The following is a 26,367-nucleotide window of genomic DNA, read 5'->3' on the forward strand; positions in this document are numbered from 1 at the left end:
AATGTCTTCAATGTAGCAGATGTTTATTAATATAAAAAGTTACGCACTAAAGCTTTAATGACATCATCCATGAACATTATAAAGTCTCCTTCATGTCAGACTGACCTCATGAGATGGCGTATGTGTGACATCATTGGCGTGGTATCATGATGCTGGCTCACTCTTTAGCATGTTTATCAACGCTGTTTGGCCCCCATTGACTTCCATTACCTTATGATAGCGTGGGAATTTACACTGTAGCGGGTAGTATGAATGGGTGAAAATACGCATAGTGAGGTTATTTGTAGTGGGGGGGACTTCTGTCTGATCTCCTGCAGGGAGACTCCTTAAAGCTGCATTATATCTGATCTCCTGCAGGGGGAGACGCCTTAAAGCTGCATTATATCTGATCTCCTGCAGGGGAGACTCCTTAAAGCTGCATTATATCTGATCTCCTGCAGGTGGACTCCTTAAAGCTGCATTATATCTGATCTCCTGCAGGGGGGGGGGGGGGGGGACTCCTTAAAGCTGCATTGTATCTGATCTCCTGCAGGGGACTCCTTAAAGCTGCATTATATCTGATCTCCCTGCAGGGGGGGGACTCCTTAAAGCTGCATTGTATCTGATCTCCTGCAGGGGGGGGGCTCCTTAAAGCTGCATCATGTCTGATCTCCTGCAGGGGGGGACTCCTAAAGCTGCATTGTATCTGATCTCCCAGCAGGGGGGGGGGGGGGGGGGGGGGGGGGGGGGGGGGGGGGAGACTCCTTAAAGCTGCATTGTATCTGATCTCCTGCAGGGGGGGGGGGAGACTCCTTAAAGCTGCATTGTTTCTGATCTCCTGCAGGGGGGGACTCCTTAAAGCTGCATTATATCTGATCTCCTGCAGGGGGGGGGGGGGGGGGGGGGGAGACTCCTTAAAGCTGCATTGTATCTGATCTCCTGCAGGGGGGGACTCCTTAAAGCTGCATTATATCTGGTCTCCTGCAGGGGGGACTCCTTAAAGCTGCATTATATCTGATCTCCAGCAGGTGGGACTCCTTAAAGCTGCATTATATCTGATCTCCTGCAGGGGGGGACTCCTTAAAGCTGCATTATATCTGGTCTCCTGCAGGGGGGACTCCTTAAAGCTGCATTATATCTGATCTCCAGCAGGTGGGACTCCTTAAAGCTGCATTATATCTGATCTCCAGCAGGGGGACTCCTTAAAGCTGCATTATATCTGATCTCCTGCAGGGGGACTCCTTAAAGCTGCATTATATCTGATCTCCAGCAGGGGGAGACTCCTTAAAGCTGCATTATATCTGATCTCCAGCAGGGGGACTCCTTAAAGCTGCATTATATCTGATCTCCAGCAGGGGGACTCCTTAAAGCTGCATTATATCTGATCTCCAGCAGGGGGAGACTCCTTAAAGCTGCATTATATCTGATCTCCTACAGGGGGGGACTCCTTAAAGCTGCATTATATCTGATCTCCAGCAGGGGAGACTCCTTAAAGCTGCATTATATCTGATCTCCAGCAGGGGGGAGACTCCTTAAAGCTGCATTATATCTGATCTCCAGCAGGGGGGGACTCCTTAAAGCTGCATTATATCTGATCTCCAGCAGGGGGGACTCCTTAAAGCTGCATCATGTCTGATCTCCTGCGGGGGGGGGGGGGGGACTCCTTCAGCGTGAGAAATCGGCAAGAGTAAATGGCTGCAGCCTGGAGTGTCCCATGTCATCCGTCCCATCTCATGCGGTCTCTCGTCTCATGCGGAGGCGTGTCTAACGGTAAATACAGAGGGTCAAATTTTTTTTTTTATTCATTTATATGATATAAAATATATATATTTTTTTTTAACTAAACATGTCTATAAGATAAATGCAGACTATCATACTGATGAATAAAAACACTTAAACCATATGTTTGTCTATAAAATAAATGCAGATTATAGGCAAACTAAAAAAATCCTTCTGCCATCCCCGAGTTTCTACTTTTCAAAATAAAAGCTCGCATTTGGAATTTAATACTAATATCTCTCTTACTTTTCAAAGTAAAAGCTCACGCCAACTATCATGCTAATGAATAAAATATTTGGTGTGTTTTTAAATATTTAAAAATATATGTCTGTCTCAGATAAATGCAGATGATAGGAAAACTAAAAACTCTGTCGGGAATTTCTCTACCGACAGAGGTCAAGCATTTGGTTTTGTTTTAAAAAAAAATGTCTCCCTTTCATACAATACAACACAAAATACAATAGAACTGCTGACGGAAGTGAAAGAAAAATTGAATCGCATCCTGGCTCAAGACCGTGGCAGCAGAGATACGCAGTCGAATGCAAGACGGGTCCCAGAGACCTGCATTCTGTCCCGGGTCCCAGAGACCTGAAGGCCGAGGCCGCGGTAGTAGAAAAATAGAACCGCGTTCTTCCCCGGGTCTCAGAGACCTGATAGCATTCTGTCCCGGGTCCCAGAGACCCGACAGCATTCTGCCCCGGGTCCCAGAGAGCCGACAGCCGAGGCCGACAGTCACTCTCGCCAAGCTGATAAGCAGTTGTATTTGCAGCAATGTCCCAGTGAAGTGTGAAAACAATATAGAATATACAATTAAAAAGTCTTGGAAAGCGTGTAACATGTTTATTTTTGTAGTCTTGTTGTTGTGTGTGCAGATCGTGGATTGTTGTCCCTCCTCAGGAGGTCCTGCCGTTAGTCGCAGAAACGGCTGCGTCGCTGATGCAGGTTTCATCAGATGTAGCCACGTTAACATGGAACAACAAAGCATAACATTCAGAAATGAGCAAACTACATGTAGGCTTTGGCAAAATTGTTACTTTAACAGTTTTTTAACGTTTTTCAATTAATTGCAACAAATATGGTCACGAATTTACCCGTGACTCCATCTAGAAAATTATTCGCGATATCGTAGCCTAATTTTGACCCTCTGGATTTACCGTTGGACACACCTCCGCATGAGACGAGACCGCATGAGATGGGACGGATGACATGGGACGCTCCAGGCTGCAGCCATACCCGTCTCGAAATTGGGGGTGTGGCGTGTGAGCGTGTGAAACCAGTCAATTGCGTGTGTCTCACGGCCGATGCGTGAGAGTTGGCAGCTCTGTGATACACACACATGGGAAGCAATCTATGACTGCAGTGATCCTGACACGGCATATGAATACCTAACAAATGGTTTTGATTATTATTGCAATAATTATGTATAATAATGTTTACTGTACCATCCCAGCAAAGAACCCCCCCCCCGGCTCACAAAGGGTATTTTAAAATCTATCACGCTCAAAAACAGACTTTACAAGGTTCAAGGTTCAAAGTTCAAGGTAACTTTATTATCCCCAAGGGGCAAGTTGAATTACAGCCAGCAGCAACAATATTTTATCAACCCACAACAATAAACACAACCACAGTACAGCATAATTTAAACATCCATCCATCCATCCATCCATCTTCGACCGCTTATCCGGTATCGGGTCTCGGGGGCAGCAGCTCCAGTAGGGAACCCTGAACTTCCCTTTCCCGAGCCACATCAACCAGCTCCGACTGGGGGATCCCGAGGCGTTCCCAGGCCAGGTTGGAGATATAATCTCTCCACCTAGTCCTAGGTCTTCCCCGAGGCCTCCTCCCAGCTGGACGTGCCTGGAACACCTCCCTAGGGAGGCGCCCAGGAGGCATCCTTACCAGATGCCCGAACCACCTCAACTGGCTCCTTTAGGCGTGAAGGAGCAGCGGCTCTACTCCGAGCTCCTCTCGGATGACTGAGCTTCTCACCCGATCTCTAAGGGAGACGCCAGCCCCCCTCCTGAGGAAACCCATTTCGGCCGCTTGTACCCTGGATCTGGTTCTTTCGGTCATGACCCAGCCTTCATGACCATAGGTGAGGGTAGGAACGAAAATTGCCCGGTAGATCGAGAGCTTTGCCTTCTGGCTCAGCTCTCTTTACGTCACAACGGTGCAATAAAAAGAATGTAATACCGCACCGGCTGCTCCGATTCTCCGACCAATCTCACGCTCCATGGTCCCCTCCCTCGCGAAGACCCCAAGGTACTTAAACTCCTTCACTTGGGGTAAGGACTCACTCCCTACCCGAAGAAAGCACTCCATCGGTTTCCTGCTGAGAACCATGGCCTCAGATTTAGAGGTGCTGATCCTCATCCCAGCCGCTTCACACTCGGCTGCGAACCGATCCAGAGAGTGCTGAAGGTCACAGACCGATTACGCCATCAGGACCACATCATCTGCAAAAAGCAGCGATAAGATCCCGAGCCCACCAAACTGCAACCCCTCCCCGTCCTGACTACGCCTCGATATCCTGTCCATAAATATTACAAACAGGATTGGTGACAAAGCGCAGCCCTGGCGGAGGCCAACCCTCACCTGGAACGAGTCCGACTTACTGCCGAGAACCCGGACACAGCTCTCGCTTTGGTCATACAGAGATTGGATGGCCCTGAGAAGGGACCCCCTCACCCCATACTCCCGCAGCACCTCCCACAATTTCTCCCGGGGGACCCGGTCATACGCCTTCTCCAGATCCACAAAACACATGTAGACTGGTTGGGCATACTCCCAGGCTCCCTCCAGGATCCTTGCGAGAGTAAAGATCTGATCCGTTGTTCCACGGCCAGGACGGAATCCGCATTGTTCCTCTTCAATCCGAGGTTTGACTATTGGCCGAACCCTCCTCTCCAGCACCTTGGAGTAGACTTTACCAGGGAGGCTGAGAAGTGTGATACCCCTGTAGTTGGCACACACCCTCTGGTCCCCCTTTTTGAAGAGGGGAACCACCACACCCGTCTGACACTCCTTAGGCCCCGTCCCAGACTTCCACGCAATGTTAAAGAGGCGTGTCAACCAAGACAGCCCCTCCACACTTTACAAACAGTTCTTTAAAAAAACAATTTCCTTGTTATATGTGTGAGTTTATTCCTATAATTACTGTATATTTCCTTATAGGAATAAACTCACACATATAATAAGGAAATAATCACTCTGTCCAGCTTAAAAATGGATGATAAGAAATCAGAAAAATCAGTGAGAAATGGGGCCACCGGCCCAGGTGGTCAGTTAATTAAAATACAATAAAAAGTATTGGAACGCCCAACTTTAGTAATCTGTAGCTTGAAAGAAGAGTACGTGCAGGCACTCATTGACTGACAGATGCAATGTTTTTTAAAAACCACAGCAAGACCTCGGGCATCCCTGTGGAGGCTGGGATCCCTGTGGAGGCTGGGGACATTGAACCTGAGTGGACAATGTTCAAAGTTTCCATTGCTGAAGCTGCGGCAGTGAGCTGTGGTCTTAGGGTCTTAGATGCCTCAAGGGGCGGTATCCCACGAACACCCTGGAGTCCTCCGGGATATGTTATCCCGGAAGGACTCCGGAGGCAGTTGCAAGGTACCGACGGGCCCGAAGGGTTTCCAGCCTCTGCCGTGACAGAGGCAAAGCCGAGGGTGTGGGAGAAGTTCGGAGAAGACCTGGAGAAGGACTTTCGGTCGGCACCAAGGTGCTACTGGAAAACCGTTCGCCACCTCAGGAGGGGGAAGCGAGGAATCATCCAAGCTGTGTACAGTAAGGATGGGTCGTGTTGAACTCAACTGAGGAGGTAATAGGGCGGTGGAAGGAGCACTTTGAGGAACTCCTAAATCTAGCTGACATGTCCTCTGTGGTAGAGGCAGAGCTAGAGGACGATGGGGGATTGTCGTCAATTTCCCTGGTGGAGGTCTCTGAGGTAGTCAAACAACTCCACAGCGGCAAAGCCCCAGGGATTGATGAGATCCGTCCAGAAATGCTGAAAGCTCTGGGTGTGGAGGGGCTGTCTTGGTTGACACGCCTCTGCAACATTGCGTGGAAGTCTGGGACGGTGTGACTATACCTGGCCCACCAGGTCTACATCCCCCCTCAGGCCTGTGTTAGTGAGGCGTTACTGCACCTGGCCCACCAGGTCTACATCCCCCCTCAGGCCTGTGTTAGTGGGGCATTCCTGCACCTGGCCCACCAGGTCTACAGCCCCCCTCAGGCCTGTGTTAGTGAGGCGTTATTGCACCTGGCTCACCAGGTAACTAACATCCTGACTCCCTGCTCATTGTTCTTGGGGACTTCAACAGAGCAAACCTCAGCCACGAACTTCCAAAGTATAGACAGCATATTAAGTGTCCCACCAGGGACACTAATATACTGGACCACTGCTATACTACAGTAAAGGACGCCTATCACTCCGTCCCACGTGCAGCCTTGGGACTCTCTGTTCACTGTCTGGTTCATCTTGTCCCGACATACAGGCAGAAACTAAAATCTGTTAAACCTGTTGTAAAGAGGGTGAAAAGATGGACCAACGAGTCAAAGTTGGATTTACAGGCCTGCTTGGACTGTACTGATTGGAGGGTTTTTGAGGCTGCAGCCACTGATCTGGACCAACTAACAGACACTGTGACATCTTACATCAGCTTTTGTGAGGACATGTGTGTGTCGACTAAAACCTTCTGCACATACAACTGAAAATCTGTGCAGACCAGCTGGCCCCCATCTTCACTCAATCTTCAACAGATCTCTGGAGCTCTCTGAAGTTCCCTCCTGCTTCAAACACGCCACGATCATCCAGTCCCCCAAAACCCCTCCATCTCTGGACTAAATGACTACAGGCCTGTCGCCCTGACATCTGTAGTCATGAAGTCCTTGAAATACTGGTGGTTGGCCACCTGAAGGACATCACAGTCCCCTTGCTGGACCCCCTGCAGTTTTGCCTACAGGGCTAACAGGTCTGTGGATGATGCAGTCAACTTTGGACTGCATTACATCCTGCAACACCTCGACTCTCCAGGGGCTTATGCAAGGGTCCTGTTTGTGGACTTCAGCTCGGCGTTCAACACCATGATCCCGGACATCCTCACACCAAACTCTCCAGCTCACTGTGCCAGCCTCCACCTGTCAGTGGATCACATACTTCCTGACTGACAGAAGTCAGCAGGTGAGGCTGGGGAACATCACATCCAGCACACAAACTATTAGCACTGGCGCCCCCCAGGGGTGTGTGCTCTCCCCACTGCTTTTCTCCCTCTACACCAATGACTGCACCTCAGGAGACCCATCTGTTAAACTCCTGAAGTTCACTGACGACACAACCGTCATCGGTCTCATCTGGGACGGTGATGAGTCGGCCTACAGACGGGAGGTGGATCAGCTGGCTCTCTGGTGCAGTCAGAACAACCTTGAGCTCAACACGCCCAAAACTGTGGAGATGAACCCCCCACTCTTCCCCCCATCACCATACTCAACAGCCCTGTGTCTGCTGTGGAATCCTTCAGGTTTCTGGGATCCACTATATCCCAGGACCTGAAGTGGGACCCCAACACAGTCACCATCATCAAAAAGGCCCAGCAGAGGCTCAGGAAGCTCAACCTGCCTAAGGAGCTGCTGGTCCACTTCTACTCAGCCATCATCCAGTCTGTCCTCTGCACGTCCATCACTGTTTAGACCATCGTCCAGTTTGTCCCCTGCACGTCTATCTTCACGTGGGGGGGGGGAAATCAACCCCTCCCTAATAGAACATATCGCACATGCTAATGTAGGGGGGAATCCTACCCCCACCTAAAGGTGCACACTAAGCGGGGAATATAGACCCCCACCTTTTTAGTTTTTTTTTTTACCCCACCTAAAGGAGGACACTAATTACTACTTATTTATACTATAATTTACAGTAGTTGTCAGTTATAATCATCACAATTAAAAGAAATGAACATTTTAAATATATCACTGTGTGATGAATGAATATAATACACAAATTTCACTTTTTGAATGGAATTACTGACATAAATCTACTTTGTTATGATATGCTAATTATATGACCAGCGCCTGTATGGATGAGCCCTTGTTTCTATGGAGGGGGGGGGGGGGGGTCCCAGGTACCCAGCAGGCCCAGTTTCACTGAAGATCTGGGTTCAGGACCTTTTAAAATGGAGCTACAGACCAGCAACCTTTTTAGTATTAGACTAGATTTGGTGGTCCTGAGTCCATGCCAAGGATCCTAAGATGAGAAGATATTTGGGGTCAGGAGACTTGGGAAGACCTAACTTCCCGAGTAGTCCAGCGACCGTGGTTTATTACATTTCTTCAAACTCCATTTCTATTTCTTCATCTTCATGCAGGAGGCAACAACTTTGAACTTCTTCCATTCATTAGAATCAGAATCCAAGAGATTCACGAGCCTTTATTTAGGGAATCAGAGGAAACATCTCATCTTCACAATAATGATATCATAATTATATATGAACCTTTAAAGCAGACATCACATAAGAGATTAAACAGAAAGCCTCCAGTCTCTCTTCATTTCTTTATTTATGGATTTAAAACAGGACGCAGACATCTTCTCTGCTACAGAGCTTTACACTCAGTGCCGGGGGGGGGGGGGGGGGGGGGGGCATTGGGCATGGGCACTTAAAAAGTGAAAATCTCTGCGTAGCCAACAGTGTTTGAAGCCCGATTCATACGTCCCGCAAATCGAGACCGTGTCACGCTTAATCAAAAAAAAGTTGGTCGCTCTATATCTTACTGGTGAAAAGGTTTGAGTCCTAAAGGTGTCCCCAGAATTTTCTCAAAGGGGGACTCGTCCTCCACAGGACACAGAGACACTGAGGAACCTAACCCTATCCCTAGACCCTACACAGAACACAGAGACACTGAGGAACCAGGAGACCAGATCCTAAACCCAGGATACACAGGTTCAGTGAATGTGGTGTAGAAGGTGTGGAGGTGGATCAGTGAGTCAGAGGAGACTCTGTAGAAGGACAGAAAGCCAGCAGGACAGTCCACATACACTGCTACTCTGTTAGAGAAAACAAAGGAGAGAGGGAGGACTGTTTCTCTTTTATTGTGACGGACAGAGAAAGGACCATCATAGCAGACCAGACTCCAGGACTGATCATTACGTCCAAACAAACATTCATCTCTGTCTCCTCTCCTCCTGATTCCTCTGTAACTCACTGATATCTCAACATCTCCTCTGGCCTTGACCTCCCAGTAACAGCGACCAGTCAGACCCTCTCTACACAGCAGCTGAGACCAGGACTTAAACCTCTCTGGATGATCAGGATATCGCTGATCCTTTAACACATGTGTCACCCTCCTGTTGTTGTCAGACAGTCTGAGTCTCCTTTTCATCGTGTTCTGGTCCAGGGAGAGTTCACAGGAATCTGACGGAGACAACGAGACACAACACAGCATCAGTTCATCATCTTGATGGTTATTGTTACTTTATTAAAAGACTGACTCTTAATTAGATCAAACTGTAAATGTTAAAATACAGGGGCATAAGTATACACCCCCCTATGTTAAAATACAGGGCATAAGTATACACCCCCTATGTTAAATACAGGGGCATAAGTATACACCCCCTATGTTAAAATACAGGGGCATAAGTATACACCCCCCTATGTTAAAATACAGGGGCATAAGTATACACCCCCCTATGTTAAAATACAGGGCATAAGTATACACCCCCCTATGTTAAAATACAGGGCCTAAGTACACCCCCCCTATGTTAAAATACAGGTGCATAAGTATACACCCCCCTATGTTAAATACAGGGGCATAAGTATACACCCCCTATGTTAAAATACAGGGGGCATAAGTATACACCCCCCTATGTTAAAATACAGGGGCATAGGTATACACCCCCTATGTTAAAATACAGGGGGCATAGAAGCGGGTCCTTTTTAGAGGCAGGGCTTTAATAGAGGCTGAGTAGTTATTTCAAATACAATAACATAACAATAAGAGCATATAGTACACCAGTATCTGATTAACGTTACAGACGGTAGCTAGCTAGCTTCGTTCTACCTCCAGGCTAACTCTTTTCCTCCCACCTCCAGCTGCTTTGCTCCTTTCGGTCATCGTCATCATTAAGACACTTTGGCCCAGGTTGCTGTACAAGGTGCCACCTGCTCTTCAGATACACACTCACACCCTCCGATGGGCCACTCAGGGTTCAGTGCCTTGCCTAAGGACCCTTCAACATGGCCGGGGATCAAACCACCAACCTTCAGATTGGCAGCCGTCCCGTCAGTAAGAGCAATAAGTTAAAGTCCAATAAGTCCTTAATCAAACCGTAACCATGGAATTATCAACAAGTCACTGACACACGTTCATATTTCATCAAATCTATAAATTATTATTTTAAAAATATTGTGATATTTGATTTTCTCCATATTGGCCAGCCCTAAGTTAAACACATTGTCTAAAATCTACCAGCCATGTTCATATGAGACCAACGTTTTCAGCATCCTGAGCCTTCTGGTTCCTAGGAACACTCAGCCCAGTTTTTATTATTGAAGAATTATACAAAAAAAATATTTTTCAACTTTCTCTGTCTACTGCAACTTCATTACAACAAAAATACAAAAAGCATCACAACTTTTATTGCAATTGTTAACAAAATCTCCTGCAACAGATATTTTGGCCCACAACTATCTAAAAACAATCAGCTAAATCCTGGAGGGACTGCTTAGTGGTGGGGGCTAAATGAGATGGGGGATTTTGGAATATGTGGTCAGTGAATGCATTTTGTGTAAAGACAATGAAAATGATTCACAGTTTGGTCCCCACAGACTTCTGTTAGGCTAACTGTGTTAGAGTTTAACAAAGGGACTTTAACAACACTAATACAATACTAACACAATACCAATCCTACTTGAACATGTGCTCCTTGTTTTCATGAATCAAAGTGAACACACACTCACACTTCCTCAGACCAGGTTTCAGCCACTGCTCTCCACCAGGTTCCAGCCTGGAGGAGGAAACAAAGTCAGAATGAACCCTCAGAAGCTTCCTCAGAAACCATCTGCAAAATGTATAACACATTACAGGTAACTGGTGAACATCAACATGATCAGCAGTGCTGCTGGTACACGCTGTGGACCAATAGTCCTCAGCTTGGCAGTGTGACAGAGAAACAGTGCGTGAGAGTGTGTTGTCTGTTCATGCCTGAGAGTGTCCAGTCTCCAGTGTGGATCCTCCAGTCTAGCAGACAGCAGCTTCACTCCTGAGTTTCCTGGATGATTGTTGCTCAGGTCCAGCACTCTCAGATGGGAGGGGTTGGAGGCCAGAGAAGTACAGCCTTTCTCTGTGATCAGACAGCCTGACAGACTGGCAGACAGAAGACATTTGATGTGACCAAATCACAGAGTACCATACAGACTTCTGAGGTTAAACAAAGGGCTAAGTCTCCACGAAACCTTTAGTAACATATCAGGCTCTTTAGCTGCAAGATGTTAAACTTTCTTTACAAGATTGTGTCTAACTGTCTTCTTACTGTTGGGCATGCAGTGAACAGTGAGTTTAACAGAGCTTGTTGGAAGGAGTTTTTCTTCGCCACTGTTGCACTAAAGGCTTGCTCTCGGGGGAATTACTGGAATTGTTGGGTTGTTATCATCAATTTAAACTGTGTTCTAGACCTGATGTACCTGATAAGTCTTGTTAGGGGTCCAAGCCCGAGAATGCATTCACCGCAGTAGTGGGAAGTGATACGTGGTTCCACCCTATTGTTTTCCTTTTTAGGGGTCCAAGCCCGAGGCTGAGTTGTACCGCGTGAAACGTGGTCACTCAGCAAGACTGTGGAACCCTATCGTTTTCCTAGAGATTTTTTTCCATCATTCTTCTCAGCATAAATCTGGCACTGCAGCCTAAACCGTACATGGTGGCATTGTGCCATTTTCAGGACTGGTCCAAAACTCCGCAAACACCTCAGACGCAAAAATGGACCGACGTCCACCACTAGGTGGCGTTATACCAGAAAAAACGTGTTTGGCCCTGTAACTCCCAAACCGTACATCGTATATTAAAAAACCTTATAGCCACGCGTTCCCTGGATCTTACTGGATCTCGTGATATAGGCCACTCCCATTTCCACCTAGACTTTATTCAATTCAATTCAATGGAATAAAGTCTAGGTGGAAATGGGAGTGGCCTATATCACGAGATCCAGTAAGATCCAGGGAACGCGTGGCTATAATGTGTGAAAAATTGCAATTTATCAAAAATCAACTTTTCGAAATCCTCCTACACCGTGTAATGGATCCACACGAAACTTGAGAGAATCTCCAGACCAACTTGACACAGTTGTATAAATTTTTTATAGACAAAAAATGTCGCACATTGCAAACAAAGAATTTGTGTAGCTAACTATGAAAACATTCCTTGCTATGACCCTCTGAGGCTCTTAAACAAATTTCACGAATATTGGTCACTAGGGGGTGCTACAAATACAAAGAAAGTGTATATCTCATGAACGGACTTTGCCATATCTCGAACCAAAATAAATGCAGTCAAAGCCAAACTTTAGAATATTTATTGGTATGACCCTATGAGACTCCACAACAAATGTCTAACCCTAACGAACATTGGCCATTAGGGGGCGCTACGAATACAAAAACTTTATATCTCATGAACCGCTCATCCAATTTTGACAAAATTTGATGGATACCATGTAGGCCCACTCCTGAGGTGGTCCTTACAGTGCAGTAGTAATTGGTCCGCTCCCATCGTTGGGGCCAACTTGTGCGGAGAGGCTTGGACCCCGTTGTAACTGCTTGCAGTTCTAGTTATAATTTGATACTATAAAAGACTGAATCAAAACAGTTGTGGGTCGTAAATACAAGACAATTAGCTGAAAGATGTTGGGTATATTCTTTATAGAATAGACATTAACTTATATATCAAGCAATAATGGTGTCACGATCTGGATTTTAAATGAAAATTGTCCAAAATTAAGTCACAATCTTAAATTAAAAAAATGTAATCGTGGATGCTACTGTCACGTGTGTTGTTAATAAATATTTTAAATTTGACAATGTAGTGGTACATTTTCAAAGGTAAGATATGTTGCATAAAAGTGTAGTCTAAAAATTGCTTAGCAACCTGTGCTTTAAAAAAAAGCTTTAGAATCAAATCGTGACCTTAAAATAAAAAATGTAATCAAAGGTTTTGAGAAAAGTGATCAAGCAACATTTAAATGTTTCTTGTTTAACAAAAGCTGAAACCTGACCTGAGAGTCTCCAGTTTACAGTGTGGACTCTCCAGTCCAGCAGAGAGCAGCTCCACTCCTGAATCCTGCAGGTTGTTGTTACTCAGGTCCAGCTCTCTCAGACTAGAGGACTCTGAGCTGAGAACTGAGGACAGATCTTCACAGCTTCTCTCTGACAGGTTACAGCCACTCAGCCTAAAAATATGTGCAGAACATATGTGGAAACATTACTATGTATATTTAATATAGCTTACCCTTATATTTAGGTATGCACTACTTTAATGAAAGAGAAATGGGTAACTGACCAAAGAAAACTGAATCGTGACAGACATGATTAAACTTTAATAGATTTTTATTCCTTACCTGAGAGTCTCCAGTTACATTGTGGACTCTCCAGTCCAGCAGAGACCAGCTTCACTCCCGAATCCTGCAGGTTGTTGTTACTCAGGTCCAGCTCTCTCAGACTAGAGGACTCTGAGCTGAGAACTGAGGACAGAGCTTTACAACTTCTCTTTGACAGGTTACAGCCACTCAGCCTAAACATATGTGGAGAACATAGTATGTGAAAAAATGTCTATGTATATTAATATAACTTACCCTTATATTTAGATATGCACTACTTTAATGAAAGTGAAATGTTGAACTCACTGAAGACAACTGACATGTGAAAGATCTGATTCATCTTTTACAGGTTATTATTCCTTACCTGAGTTTCTCCAGTTTACAGTGTGGACTCTCCAGTCCAACAGAGACCAGCTCCACTCCTGAATCCTGCAGGTTGTTGTTACTCAGGTCCAGCTCTCTCAGACTAGAGGACTCTGAGCTGAGAACTGAGGACGATCTTCACAACTTCTCTTTGACAGGTTACAGCCACTCAGCCTGAAGATATGTGCAGAACATATGTGAAAACACTTCTATGTATAATAAATATACTGTAGCTTACCCTTATATTTAGGTATGCACTACTTTAATGAAAGTGAAATGTGGAACTGACTAAAGAAAACTGACATGTGACAGATCAGATTAGTCTTTAACAGGTTTATCATTCCTTACCTGAGTTTCTCCAGTTTACAGTGTGGACTCTCTAGTCCAACAGAGACCAGCTCCACTCCTGAATCCTGCAGGTTGTTGTTACTCAGGTCCAGCTCTCTCAGACTAGAGGACTCTGAGCTGAGAACTGAGGACAGATCTTCACAGCTTCTCTTTGACAGCTTACAGCCACTCAGCCTGAAGAAGAGTTAATAAAGACAAACACATATTGTTTCTTTCACAGATAATGTAAACCATCACATTTCTAAGGTTGTCCTTACTGGGGCAATGATTCAATCATGTTTTGTCTTATTATGGCCTGAGTGCCAACAGCGTTGAAGGCCTTATTAAAACTGAAGGAATTACTAAACGTGCGGTATCCGAGCCTCAGCCGACCTGATGAGCACCAGTCTGACGTCATGGGAGCGCTGTAACTTTTTATTCTCTCGCAAGCTCACAACCAGCGACTGTAAAACGGCCTTTAGGGCCCAAGTGCCGACAGTGGTGAAGGCCCTATTGACACTGAAGTAATTGTTATTCTTCTTTCCTGCAAATGAATGGCCTTTTTGAGGGTCTTGAGCCTGGTGAAAATTTATGTATTTTAATGGTAATAATAGGCGCACAAAAATGGCTCGCTAGCCCCCCCTCCGTAAGTAACCCTAAAACTATATGAGCTATACTTTAACGAACTACTCAGAAACTTCATCCAATCAAATTCAAATATGGTCTGTGTCATCTAAATGATGAAAGGACAATTTTGAGCATTTATCGATGAACGAAGAAGTTGTTGTAACTTGTCCATTCTGCTTGAAATGTCCCACAATCAACAAGAGTCCAGACCTGAGGACATCTAGGCTTTAGCCACACCCCCTTTCACAGCTAAAGAACTCTATGACATAAAGTCTTTGGATGAGATATTTGGCCCGCCCTCTATGATTTAACCACGCCCCTTATAATAACTATTGAACCGTTTAATGTAGACTATTGAGTGAGATATCATTGAACTCAGCAGATAGTGCAGTCCAACATGCAAGGAGGTGCGAGGGCCCAGCCAACTCTAACTGCAGCTTTAATATTGTGTATATTACTGGAATCAGATCGTTATTAATGGACTAGAAAAAAGTTGGATCCCAATCATTCACACAAATGAATTAAAGCCATAAATGAACTACAAAATGCCAGATATTTTATTAATTTGGCTGCAGTAATCAGTGGAGATACAATGAAAGTGAAAAAACTATTTCCAGGTTTTTCAATTAATCAATTGATCAATGTGTTGACTGACTCTAAAGATTATCAGTTGACTGAACCCTCCTTTTTGGGATTCCATAGAACGCTCTTTACAAATACAACTGATCACATTCATTCCTCTGATCTTAACTATTAGTCAAAACTAATTAATAATTTCTGCTTTTTTATCTCAAAATATTAGGTATAATTCTATATAAATGAGGGTTATTGACCATGCATTCCAAAAAGTATAAAACTAGTAAGGTGGTTGTAGTGAAAACTGAAAAAGGGACAAAAATGTCAAATCTTTGTCAGGTATTGACCCGGGAGGACAACATAAAGGTCAAACATTCATTAGTTGAGAACAACCCTACACCTCCCATCCAGTTAGTATCTGCAGTTATCTGATACTTACAGAGCTTTGTTGGAGGCTTTGACCACTGGCAGCAGCCTCAGAAGAGCCTCCTCTGAAGCAGAGTATTTCTTCAGGTCAAACACGTCCAGATCGTTTCCTGATGACAGTAAGATGAAGCCCAGAGCTGACCACTGAGCAGGAGACAGTTCATCTGTGGAGAGACTTCCTGAACTCAGGGTCTGTTGGATCTCCTCCACTAGAGAACCATCATTCAGTTCATTCAGACAGTGGAACAGATTGATGCTTCTCTCTGCAGACAGATTCTCACTGATCTTCATCTTGATGTACTCCACTGTATCCTGATTGGTCTCTGGGCTTCTGTGTATTATCAGACCTTGTAGGTGTTTGTGATTGGTCTCCAGGGAAAGACCCAGGAGAAATCGGAGGAACAGGTCCAGGTTTCCATTTGGACTCTGTAAGGCCTTGTCAATAGCAAACCTGTGGACCTTAGACATCATCGATTTTGTGCTGAAACCCATTCGCATTTGTTGAACCAAACTTTGGCCAAACATCACGTTCTCGTTTCTGTTAATGACTGCGCTCTCGACATGGAGAGCAGCCAGAAACTCCTGAACACTCAGATGAATGAAGGTAAACATCTTTTTTTTATCCTTCTTCTTCCCACGTTGCTCTTTGAAGATCTCTGTGAACACTCCTGAACACACCGAGGCTCCACTGACGTCAATACCACTCTCTTTGAGGTCTTTCTCGTAGAAGATCGGGTTGCCCTTTTCCAACTGATGGTAAGCCAGTTTTGCTAACGACTTAATGTACTGAATGCACTCTTCTGGGCATACTTCTCTTTTGTCTGAGAATCTGAAACACCAGGAATTCTGCGTACATCTCAGTCAGGGTCTTGGGCAGCTCTCCTCCCTCTCTGGTCTCATCACGTCCTCCAGAACTGTAGCAGTGATCCAGCAGAAGACTGGGATGTGGCACATGATGTGGAGCTCCGTGATGTCTGGATGTGGGAGATGATTCTGTCGGCCCGCTCCTGATCTGTGAATCTCTTTCTAAAGTACTCCTCCTTCTGTGGGTCAGTGAACCCTCTGACCTCTGTCACCATGTCTACAAAATCAGAATGGATCTGATTGGCTGCTGCAGGTCGTGTGGTTATCCAGATGCGAGCAGAGGGAAGCAGTTTCTTGGTGATGAGGTTCGTCAGCAGCTCGTCCACTGAGGTCGGCGCTGTCACATCAATTTTAACTGCCCTGTTTTTATTGGTGGAGCAGTCCAGATCAAGGCGGCTCTCATCCAGTCCGTCCAGAACAAACAGAAGTTTGAATTCACTCCTGTCAAAGTTGGTGTTTCCTGATGACTGCAGAGCTGTAAAGATGTAATTGAGAGCTTCTTCTTGATGTCTCTGGTCCCCCAGATACATTCATGAATGAGCTCTGCCAAACACACTTGTCCTCCTTCTTTAAATTCAGCTGGCGGAAGGTGAAGGGGAAAATGAGATGCACATCTTGATTGGTTTCTCCTTTACACCAGTCCAACACAAACTTGTTCACTAGAAAGGTTTTTCCAATTCCTGCGATTCCATTGGTCAGACTGTCCTTATGGCTTTGTCTTCTATAGAGGGGTGTTTGAACATGTCACAAGGTGTAATGGTTGTCTCTGTATCGGCTGGCTTCACCGCTTCAAGCTGCATGACCTCATGCTGTGTGTTGATGTGGACGTCACCAGTAGCTCTGATGTACAGATGTGTGTAGATGTCATCCAGAGGTCGGCCATCTTTGTTCTGGGTCCACCCCTCCTGAGCACACCCAAACTCATCCTGGAGGTTTGGCTGAAGCTGTTGTTGGTAATATGAGATGTGTCGTGGTGGCTTTGGTACTGGAACAATCCCGTCTGCAATGAAATCAAAAATAACAAATATGAAGTATGATGATGTTGGTCTCCAGATGCAGTCTCAGTACACAAATACTCTTTTACTGAAGAATTGGCTTCCAGAGAATAACCAACAACTCAAAGATCTTTCCTTTAACAACATAAAACGCAGCCATCTAAAATATCATTATGGTCAACCAAACATATTTCACACAGTCAGTAATGGAGAAGCCCCCCAGCCAGGTGGACCTGTGGTTCCTTAGGTTGAGTGTTGACTGCTAATTACTCTACTTACTAACAAGCTAATCCTGTCAGGATGTCCCAGAGGTCACACACCTCAGAAGCCCCCCAGCCAGACGGACCTAAAGGATGATGATGAATGGCAATGGAAATAAGATAATTATGATTTGTGATTGAAGCAAAGTTTGCAAGAACCCGGGTGGCCTAATGATACACCTGGTCCACATGGAGCGCCTGCAGACAGTCTGAGTGTCTCAGCACACTGAAGCAACACCTGCTGAGATGCAGGAGAAGCCAGACCCGGAGTCAACCCATAGTGCTCAGAATCTCCAGGTGACCCGAGCCTCAGCCCGGCACATTCAGAACATGGTCTGGTCAAGTCCCCCCAAGCTAGCAAGGAGAAGAGTGGCTCCAGTTTGACAAAGACCCTGATTCAGTCCTAGAAGCAGCAGCTATTCAAATCAACGTAGCAGAATGGTCAGAGTCACCGCAATTTTTATTTGGACAAGTCCCGGAGGAGAGGTTTTGTAGTAACAAATAAACGAGCAGTGGATAAGTACCGTTACGAGACAGAGAGCCAGCTGATAAATTAGTCAAATAAACGTAATGCTTCATCAACACGAAGCACACTGCTATCGCCACATGAGTGACAGCTTCATTTGGCTGGTTTTCTGTTATCGATGTGGGGGGGCAACTAACAAGCAGCCAACTAACAAGTAGTCCACCGTCTCTCTGACTTGACGGTGGATCTTTGTCAGGCCCAGTGCTGCTGCCTGCTCTGGTCCACTTTACAGGCCAGGCGCATTTCATTTCAAACGAGCCTGTCTCCCGAGCTGCGTTGGGCGTCTCTCCTCCAGCAAATGCTCCAGTTTAAGGCCTCACTGACGCTTATTGTCACCAAATGACCACGGCAAACAGGTCAATGGCCTTCTTTCCATTTTGATTCTAGGGGTTCGGGCTGGAGGAAAAGAAAGCCGCAAAGATCCCATTCATCATGAGCAAGAGTAGGACCAGATCCTCCAGCTCAGGAAGGAGCTCAGGAGCCTGAGGTGACATTAAAAGGAAGCGAGTGAAGAGGAGAGGAGGCCTTTCTGGAAGCTGCACCTCATCTTTCACAAAATATTTGCTGCCTTGACAAGAGCTGAGTGGTATCGCAGGGAAAGGAAGGAGAGGGCCATCATGGAGATTGCAGTTTGCAGCGGATAACTCAGTGGACAGCTCACCACTTCCTAATCTGAGACCAACAGCTACCTCAGAGACACCTTTAGTGGAGCAAAGAGGGAGAAAGATCTTGGCCAATTCCAGTCTTTGATTAATCCACCTTCACCAACCGTGGGCAAAGCAGCCCATCTTGAAGCAGATTCAACAGTAGCCCCAGCACCGAATAGGTTACCCTAGGGAGTCTACAAGAAACGCCCCCCCCTACAACCAACCCTGCCCAGGACTACTCCACAGGCTCTGGATGATCCTAAAGGTCATCTGGAGGAGGGGCAAGGTTGCTTATTAGTGGGGGTGTGCTGACAGGGTGTGGATTCCGAAGGAGGAGAATTCAGAGAACTTCAACAACTTCAGAACCATTTAGCTGCTCAGTGTTGTAGGAGAGCTATTCTTCAGCATGGTGTCAAGGCACCTGATAGGTTTCCTCCTAGGGATTGTGTATATTGACACCTTGGTGCAGAAAGGTTAGATCCCAAAGGTACCGGGATGTCTGGAGCACACAGGTGTGGTCACACAGCTGATACAGGGAGCCAGACAGAACAAGGGGGACCTGGTGTTGCTGTGGTTGGACCTCAAAAATGACTACGGCTAGATAACCAACAAGCTTGTTGAGGTTCCCTTAACTGGCACCACGGTAAAGTCCTGAGACCTAATACTGGACTACTACAACAACCTTAGTTTGAGGGTCTCCTCCAGAACATCAGAGTGGATAGGGCTCAATAAGGAGATGATCTCTGGATGTACCATTTCAGTGATTCTCTCTGAGCGAGCGACCAATCAAGAGCTGGAAGCATGGGGGATCTCTAGCTCACCCAGTAGAGTGGGCGCCTGAGGGCTTCCAGAGAAGAGTGAGGAGGTTCCCTAGAAGGTTGTTGGGTCTTTCTCAAAGCCCTGTATGAAAATAACATCCTGAAGCTCTCTCATTAGCCTAAATGAAAAGTTTAGGGGGACTCGTACAAGGGAGGTCCTGCAATACCGGGAGTCAAGCAACCGTAAAATCTCCCAGGCCGACATCCAGGTGAGAACAGGTCAACAGTGGAAGACAGCAGAGGCTCAGTGGACACACAGCTCACTGGTGGACACAGAGACACATGGAAAGGCCGGTCTTAGTAGGACAAAGGACTAGCAGGACTGGGAACTGGACGTTGACCTGGGGAACCGACTCCATTTTCCAGTAAATGTTGCCGTCACAACCCCGATGCTAGACATGGCGCTGCTCTCCAAAGCCTCAAAGCTTTGGTAGTTCTCTTAGAAACTCTAGTATCTTGGGAAGAATGCAGCAAGGAGTCTCCCAAGATGAAAAGAGGCAACTCCACCCAGCAGGTGGAGCGGTGCCGAGAGAGAGGTGGAGCCCATGATGCCCAGAGGAACTTGAGGAAGCTGTTAAGATGCTGGTCTCTACCCAACACTCAGTTTATGACTGATCTTCTGTTAGCTTTACCCAGAATGCCATGCTGGTGTGCTGACAGCAACCTGCTCCAAATGGCTTCATTGGTCCCAGTTTGTATTTCTAGAAAACCACTTTACTTTCAGAATAAAATGCAGAGGCACAAAAATACCTGCATAGTAAATCAACATGTTAAAAATGATCTGTACATATGCAGCAAATAACATTTGGACAATTGTTTTATTTGATTTTGAACTTTTAGACTTGTTAAGGGTCCACAGAAACCCTGATGGTAGAAATGGGATGGACTTCAGATGCTTGGCACAGCACATCTGATCAACATTAAGAACATATTATTTACATCTTTAAAAGGAGTAAAAGAAGCATTTAAGGCAGTTATTTTACCCCCCCCCCCCCCCCACACACACACACACTAATAATGAGTTGTAAAGTACCTCCAGTGTGAGGAGAGGACGCTCCTCTGGTCCCTGAAGTTTCTTCAACGTCCACTGAAACAGAACATCATGTGATCACTGCTGGTTTTTACTTGATTGACGAAATATAATAAATTCCCCCCCCCCCCTCCATGGCAGTTTTTATCAAAGGAGCCTGGTGGCGTTGGAGAGAGCAGGGCCAGCCCAGTATAATTTCACTGAAAACGTGGCTCTTTTTTTTTTTCTTGGCTTGTAAGCAAAGTATCATGCTCATGAGGGTAACATGCTCTATGGTCTGATAGGAGGAGGGTAACATGCTCTACGGTCTGATAGGAGGAGGGTAACATGCTCTACGGTCTGATAGGAGGAGGGTAACATGCTCTATGGTCTGATAGGAGGAGGGTAACATGCTCTACGGTCTGATAGGAGGAGGGTAACATGCTCTACGGTCTGATAGGAGGAGGGTAACATGCTCTACGGTCTGATAGGAGGAGGTCAACATGCTCTATAGTCTGATAGGAGGAGGGTAACATGCTCTATGGTCTGATAGGAGGAGGGTAACATGCTCTATGGTCTGATAGGAGGAGGGTAACATGCTCTATGGTCTGATAGGAGGAGGTTAACATGCTCTATGGTCTGATAGGAGGAGGGTAACATGCTCTATGGTCTGATAGGAGGAGGGTAACATGCTCTATGGTCTGATAGGAGGAGGGTAACATGCTCTATGGTCTGATAGGAGGAGGGTAACATGCTCTATGGTCTGATAGGAGGAGGGTAACATGCTCTATGGTCTGATAGGAGGAGGTTAACATGCTCTATGGTCTGATAGGAGGAGGGTAACATGCTCTATGGTCTGATAGGAGGAGGGTAACATGCTCTATGGTCTGATAGGAGGAGGGTAACATGCTCTATGGTCTGATAGGAGGAGGTTAACATGCTCTATGGTCTGATAGGAGGAGGTTAACATGCTCTATGGTCTGATAGGAGGAGGGTAACATGCTCTATGGTCTGATAGGAGGAGGGTAACATGCTCTATGGTCTGATAGGAGGAGGTTAACATGCTCTATGGTCTGATAGGAGGAGGGTAACATGCTCTATGGTCTGATAGGAGGAGGGTAACATGCTCTATGGTCTGATAGGAGGAGGGTAACATGCTCTATGGTCTGATAGGAGGAGGGTAACATGCTCTATGGTCTGATAGGAGGAGGTTAACATGCTCTATGGTCTGATAGGAGGAGGGTAACATGCTCTATGGTCTGATAGGAGGAGGGTAACATGCTCTATGGTCTGATAGGAGGAGGGTAGTGTAACTAATGTCAAAAATTGATATTAAAAGAGCTAAAACTTTATTAAGAAGTCAATTCATTCAATTGTCTCAAAAACAAATAACTGAGATAAAGAGGAAAATAGGAATAGGAAGTTTATTTTGAAGGAGATGAGTTGGAGATGTGCTGTCAGCCAATCAGGAAGAAGCCCGGACTGTTAACCTGCACGGAGCAGAGTTCACTTCCTTTTTGAGCCTCTGGGAGAACGTGTCGAACAATACCTACACTACCAGTCAAAAGTATGGGGTCACTTACAAATTTCCATTCCACTCGATGTTAGACAGAATAGCAGCTGATCTGAGTGGGGGGGCTGATCTTTAAGGCAATATCTACATTACCCATTATCACCAATGTTGAGTTATAAAAAGTTATAAACTGTGTATTATGCAGCCAGGATGGGATTAATGTGCATATGTCTGTGAAGAGGGCAGGATGGCCATTTGTTCCTCACCTTCCCCCCCCTGTTTCTCTGACTGTAAAGTATTGATCAGGTCAAGTCTAGCATTTAACATCTGGAAAGGGGCTTCCTGCTATGCAACAAAAGGTGGTCCTCTCTGTCTCCAGTCCCCTGGGGGGTCCTGGTCTAGGCTAAAACAACACAATGTTGATTGGAATATGTTGATGTCAGAGTTTCACATTTACACGACATAACCATTTGCCCTGCAACCAAAAGCGACCCCGAAAGGTGCAGAAGACAGGATCTCATTGGTCAGCAATGATGCACTCAACATGCTGTCATGACAACAACGGACCAATGAGAAAGGATTTGAATGCACCATGGGAAGAAGAACAGCCCCCAGGTACAGCGCATAAAAGTGTGAACTAAGAAGTTTCTGGACAGCTTCCACGTAACTCTTGTCTGATTGTCTTTGTCTTATCATCTTCATCACTGCTGTTGCATTAAACTTTTTCTTCAATTCTCAATTTGACCCCCAGCCTCCTTTTCCTCAGAAATCCGAACGAACGCGATGTCAGTTTTGTAATTTCTTACACCAACCATTCATCCGATGTTCCAAAGGCTCATCCTGTTTACTAATCTGATATCATTTTTAAAAAAATAATTGAGAAAACATTGGAGAACCCTTTTGCAATTATGTCAGCACATAATGTAATATGAAAACTGCTGCGCTGGTTAGAAAAACAATGCAACTGATCTCAGCTGGTTTTCTGTCTATAATGGAGGGCAATGGGAATTTCGAAGTGACCCCAAACTTTTTACCGGTAGTGTACCTCGTGAATATATGTCAACAAAAGTTGCTAAAAGTGATTAAAAACTTCTTGAGACGATCCAGTGGGGAGCCCTGGACCTGTGAGCGTGCAGTCGGGGAGACCTGGCGCCTCCCTGATGAAGAAACGCATTGGTGAGCGATCGTTCTACCATGCTAAGCGCTAGCCGCTAATTCTAGCGCACATGAAGCGCTAGCTGAGATGCTAACTAGCACAATTTCAGACACCATTCCCAAGCGCTAGAACCATTAACTTGATGTTTTAAAACTGCAAACTTAATTCAGCGCTGTGCAATATGTTGCATAATTGTTATACACTTGACTGTGTTGATTTAGCAATTTTATCTGTGTGATAGGAGATGATAGGAAGAGGGTAACATGCTCTACGTTCAGACCTAAGGAACTCTGTCTATCATCATCACTCTCTGAGAAAACTGGAATGTTTCATCGGTCCCGCGTTTCAATCGTCCCGCTCTCCCCCACTGTTACAATTAAATTAAATTAAAGACGCACAAACACTCCTCACAGTCAGTCCACCCCTTCCGTCCCCTATGTGCTGTGATGTCTTTCTGACTGAAAACACATGTTACAACGACTGACTGACCTCGTGGTCCTGAGCCGGGGTGTGGCAGACTCTGGACCAGATCCCTCCTGTTGATCTTCTCTAAAACCTTCTGGGTCACCTTCAGAGCTCCATGGAGATGAAAGGTCTTCACCATCACGTCCACCGTGTCCTGCCTGTCTGCCGTCTCCAGCTTGGACACTTTGATGCTTGGGTAGCCTTCCAGGAGCTCTGGCTGCTGCAGATACCATTTGAATTTCTTAAATTCATCTTCTTTTAGATCCTCCAGAGTGTTTAAAAGATCCTCTGCCGTCATCGTGGTTTCCTGCTAAAATCAGACACTTCTGTCAAACTTAAGACCCGATCAGGAAGACAACATGGGTCTCGATTTCAACTTCTCTTAGGGACAGAATGTCAAAATAAGAGCCACTAAATGTCAGAAGACAGGATTACAGATGAGGAAATATACTGCAAAATGAATTTCATATTTAAATTCCACAGCAGGTTTGAGAAAACCACAACGACTAGTCTGGACCCAGCAGGGTCTCTGGAGGGTACGTATGAAAAGCAACAACAACAAGATCGTTAGAACGAGGACACAACATGATGCAACGGGACAGCTGGGACTGGGGGACTTACTGAGTCTCTGCAGGACGCTGTCCTCTAAACACTAAAGGTGGAACCATAGACACACAGCTGGGTTCAGGTTCAGGAGAGTCTGGTCTCTGCTGCACTCACACACACACACACAGACACACACACACACACACACACGGACAGAGATGTTGAGCAGCTGTAACCATGGTAACACGATGAGGCAGAGAAAGCAGAGATGAGATGTAGTTGTGTTATCAGTCCACCAGATGGAGCCCTTCACCTACACCACCTCCTCAGAGGGGGGGCAGACTGACTAGAACAGGAGGCCAGACAGGCAGATCCCTCCAGTCTTATCAGACCACCTTCACCAACACACAACCCCCTGAACATGGCCCAGTCCTACTACACTCACAGCTCCAACCCCCCCCCCCCCCCCGAGACTCTTCTCTCTACGATAAACAGACTTCTTAACCCCCTGAAAATATTCTCCAACTTCACAGTCAACAAATTCAATGCTTGATCCAAAATTAACTCCATCTACAACAACTTGACCCCCTCCCTTGCTCCTTAAACCCCCCCCCCCGTCACTCTCCCTTCTCTCTGAGCCTCCTCCCCCTCCCATCAGCTTTCATTGGGACCTGTCTACCATCCATCGCCCTGCTCATGACTACAATCAAGAAACCTGGTCCAAACCCAGACACCATGTCCAATCTCAGACCCATGTCCAACGTCCCCATCCTATCAACACTCTGTCTCTCCAATTCAAAGGGGCTTTATTAGTATTAACTTTTGATGACAATGTGGCCCAAAGCATCAACATCTATCTGTTGGCAAATATAAAATAATAGTTTTTAGGCAACATGAAGAAGAATATGTTATAATATTTATAACATTAGATGCTATAAATATGCAGTTATTTGAAGCTCTGTAATCTCTGATGTCCCGGCTGATCTGTGAACCTGGTTTACTGGATCAGCAGCCACCTGGGCAGCCCTGCAGGACTGGGGGGGGGGGGCTGGGGGGGGGGGGAGGTTTGGTTCATATTCAGATGTTAACAGTTACTGATGAATTGAAATGTATACTTCTGGGACTTTTTGACAAAAATGAACTGATGAAAATGGAATATTGGAAATGCATATGAATTAAAAACTAGAGTAATAAATGATTTGATGGACTTGACTGACATTTTATTTGGAAGAGGAAAGTGAGAAAGAGTTAACTCTGTGATCCCAGTGAGCCACTGTGCAATAGTTCAAAAGAATAGGAGAATTAAATGTGGACTCTTAAACATCGATCTCTCTCTTCTAAAGGGGTACTAGTAAATGAATTGATATCAGATTCTAATATTGATTTATTTTGTCTTACTGAAACCTGGCTGGGTGATGGAGAATATGTTAGTCTAAATGAATCCACCCCCCCCAGTCATATTAATACTCACATTCCTCGAGGCGCAGGCCGAGGAGGTGGAGTTGCAGCCATCTTGGATTCTAGTCTACTAATCAGCTCTAAACCTAAACTAAATTATAACTCATTTGAAAGTCTTGTTCTTAGTCTTTCACACCCAAGTTGGAAATCAATGCAACCAGTTCTATTTGTTATAGTGTACCGAGCACCTGGTCCATACTCTGAATTTTTATCCGAATTTGCAGAGTTTCTATCGAACTTAGTGCTAAAAACGGACAAAGTTCTTATTGTAGGGGATTTTAATATTCATGTGGACGTTGAGAATGATAGCCTTAGCACTGCGTTTATCTCTCTATTAGATTCTATTATAGTCTTAGTACTGCGTTTATCTCTCTATTAGATTCTATTATAGCCTTAGTACTGTGTTTATCTCTCTATTAGATTCTATTATAGTCTTAGTACTGCGTTCATCTCTCTAT

The 26,367-nt window shown here is 45.5% G+C and overlaps 1 pseudogene; it reads right to left on the reverse strand.

Moving 5' to 3' along the window:
- Window positions 1-1,371: 1,371 nt before the first annotated feature.
- Window positions 1,372-24,630, reverse strand: LOC116678283 (NACHT, LRR and PYD domains-containing protein 12-like; annotated as a pseudogene).
- Window positions 24,631-26,367: the final 1,737 nt, after the last annotated feature.

Source organism: Etheostoma spectabile, unplaced genomic scaffold (assembly GCF_008692095.1).
Source record: "Etheostoma spectabile isolate EspeVRDwgs_2016 unplaced genomic scaffold, UIUC_Espe_1.0 scaffold00006856, whole genome shotgun sequence".
Classification (NCBI taxonomy): Eukaryota; Metazoa; Chordata; class Actinopteri; order Perciformes; family Percidae; genus Etheostoma; species Etheostoma spectabile.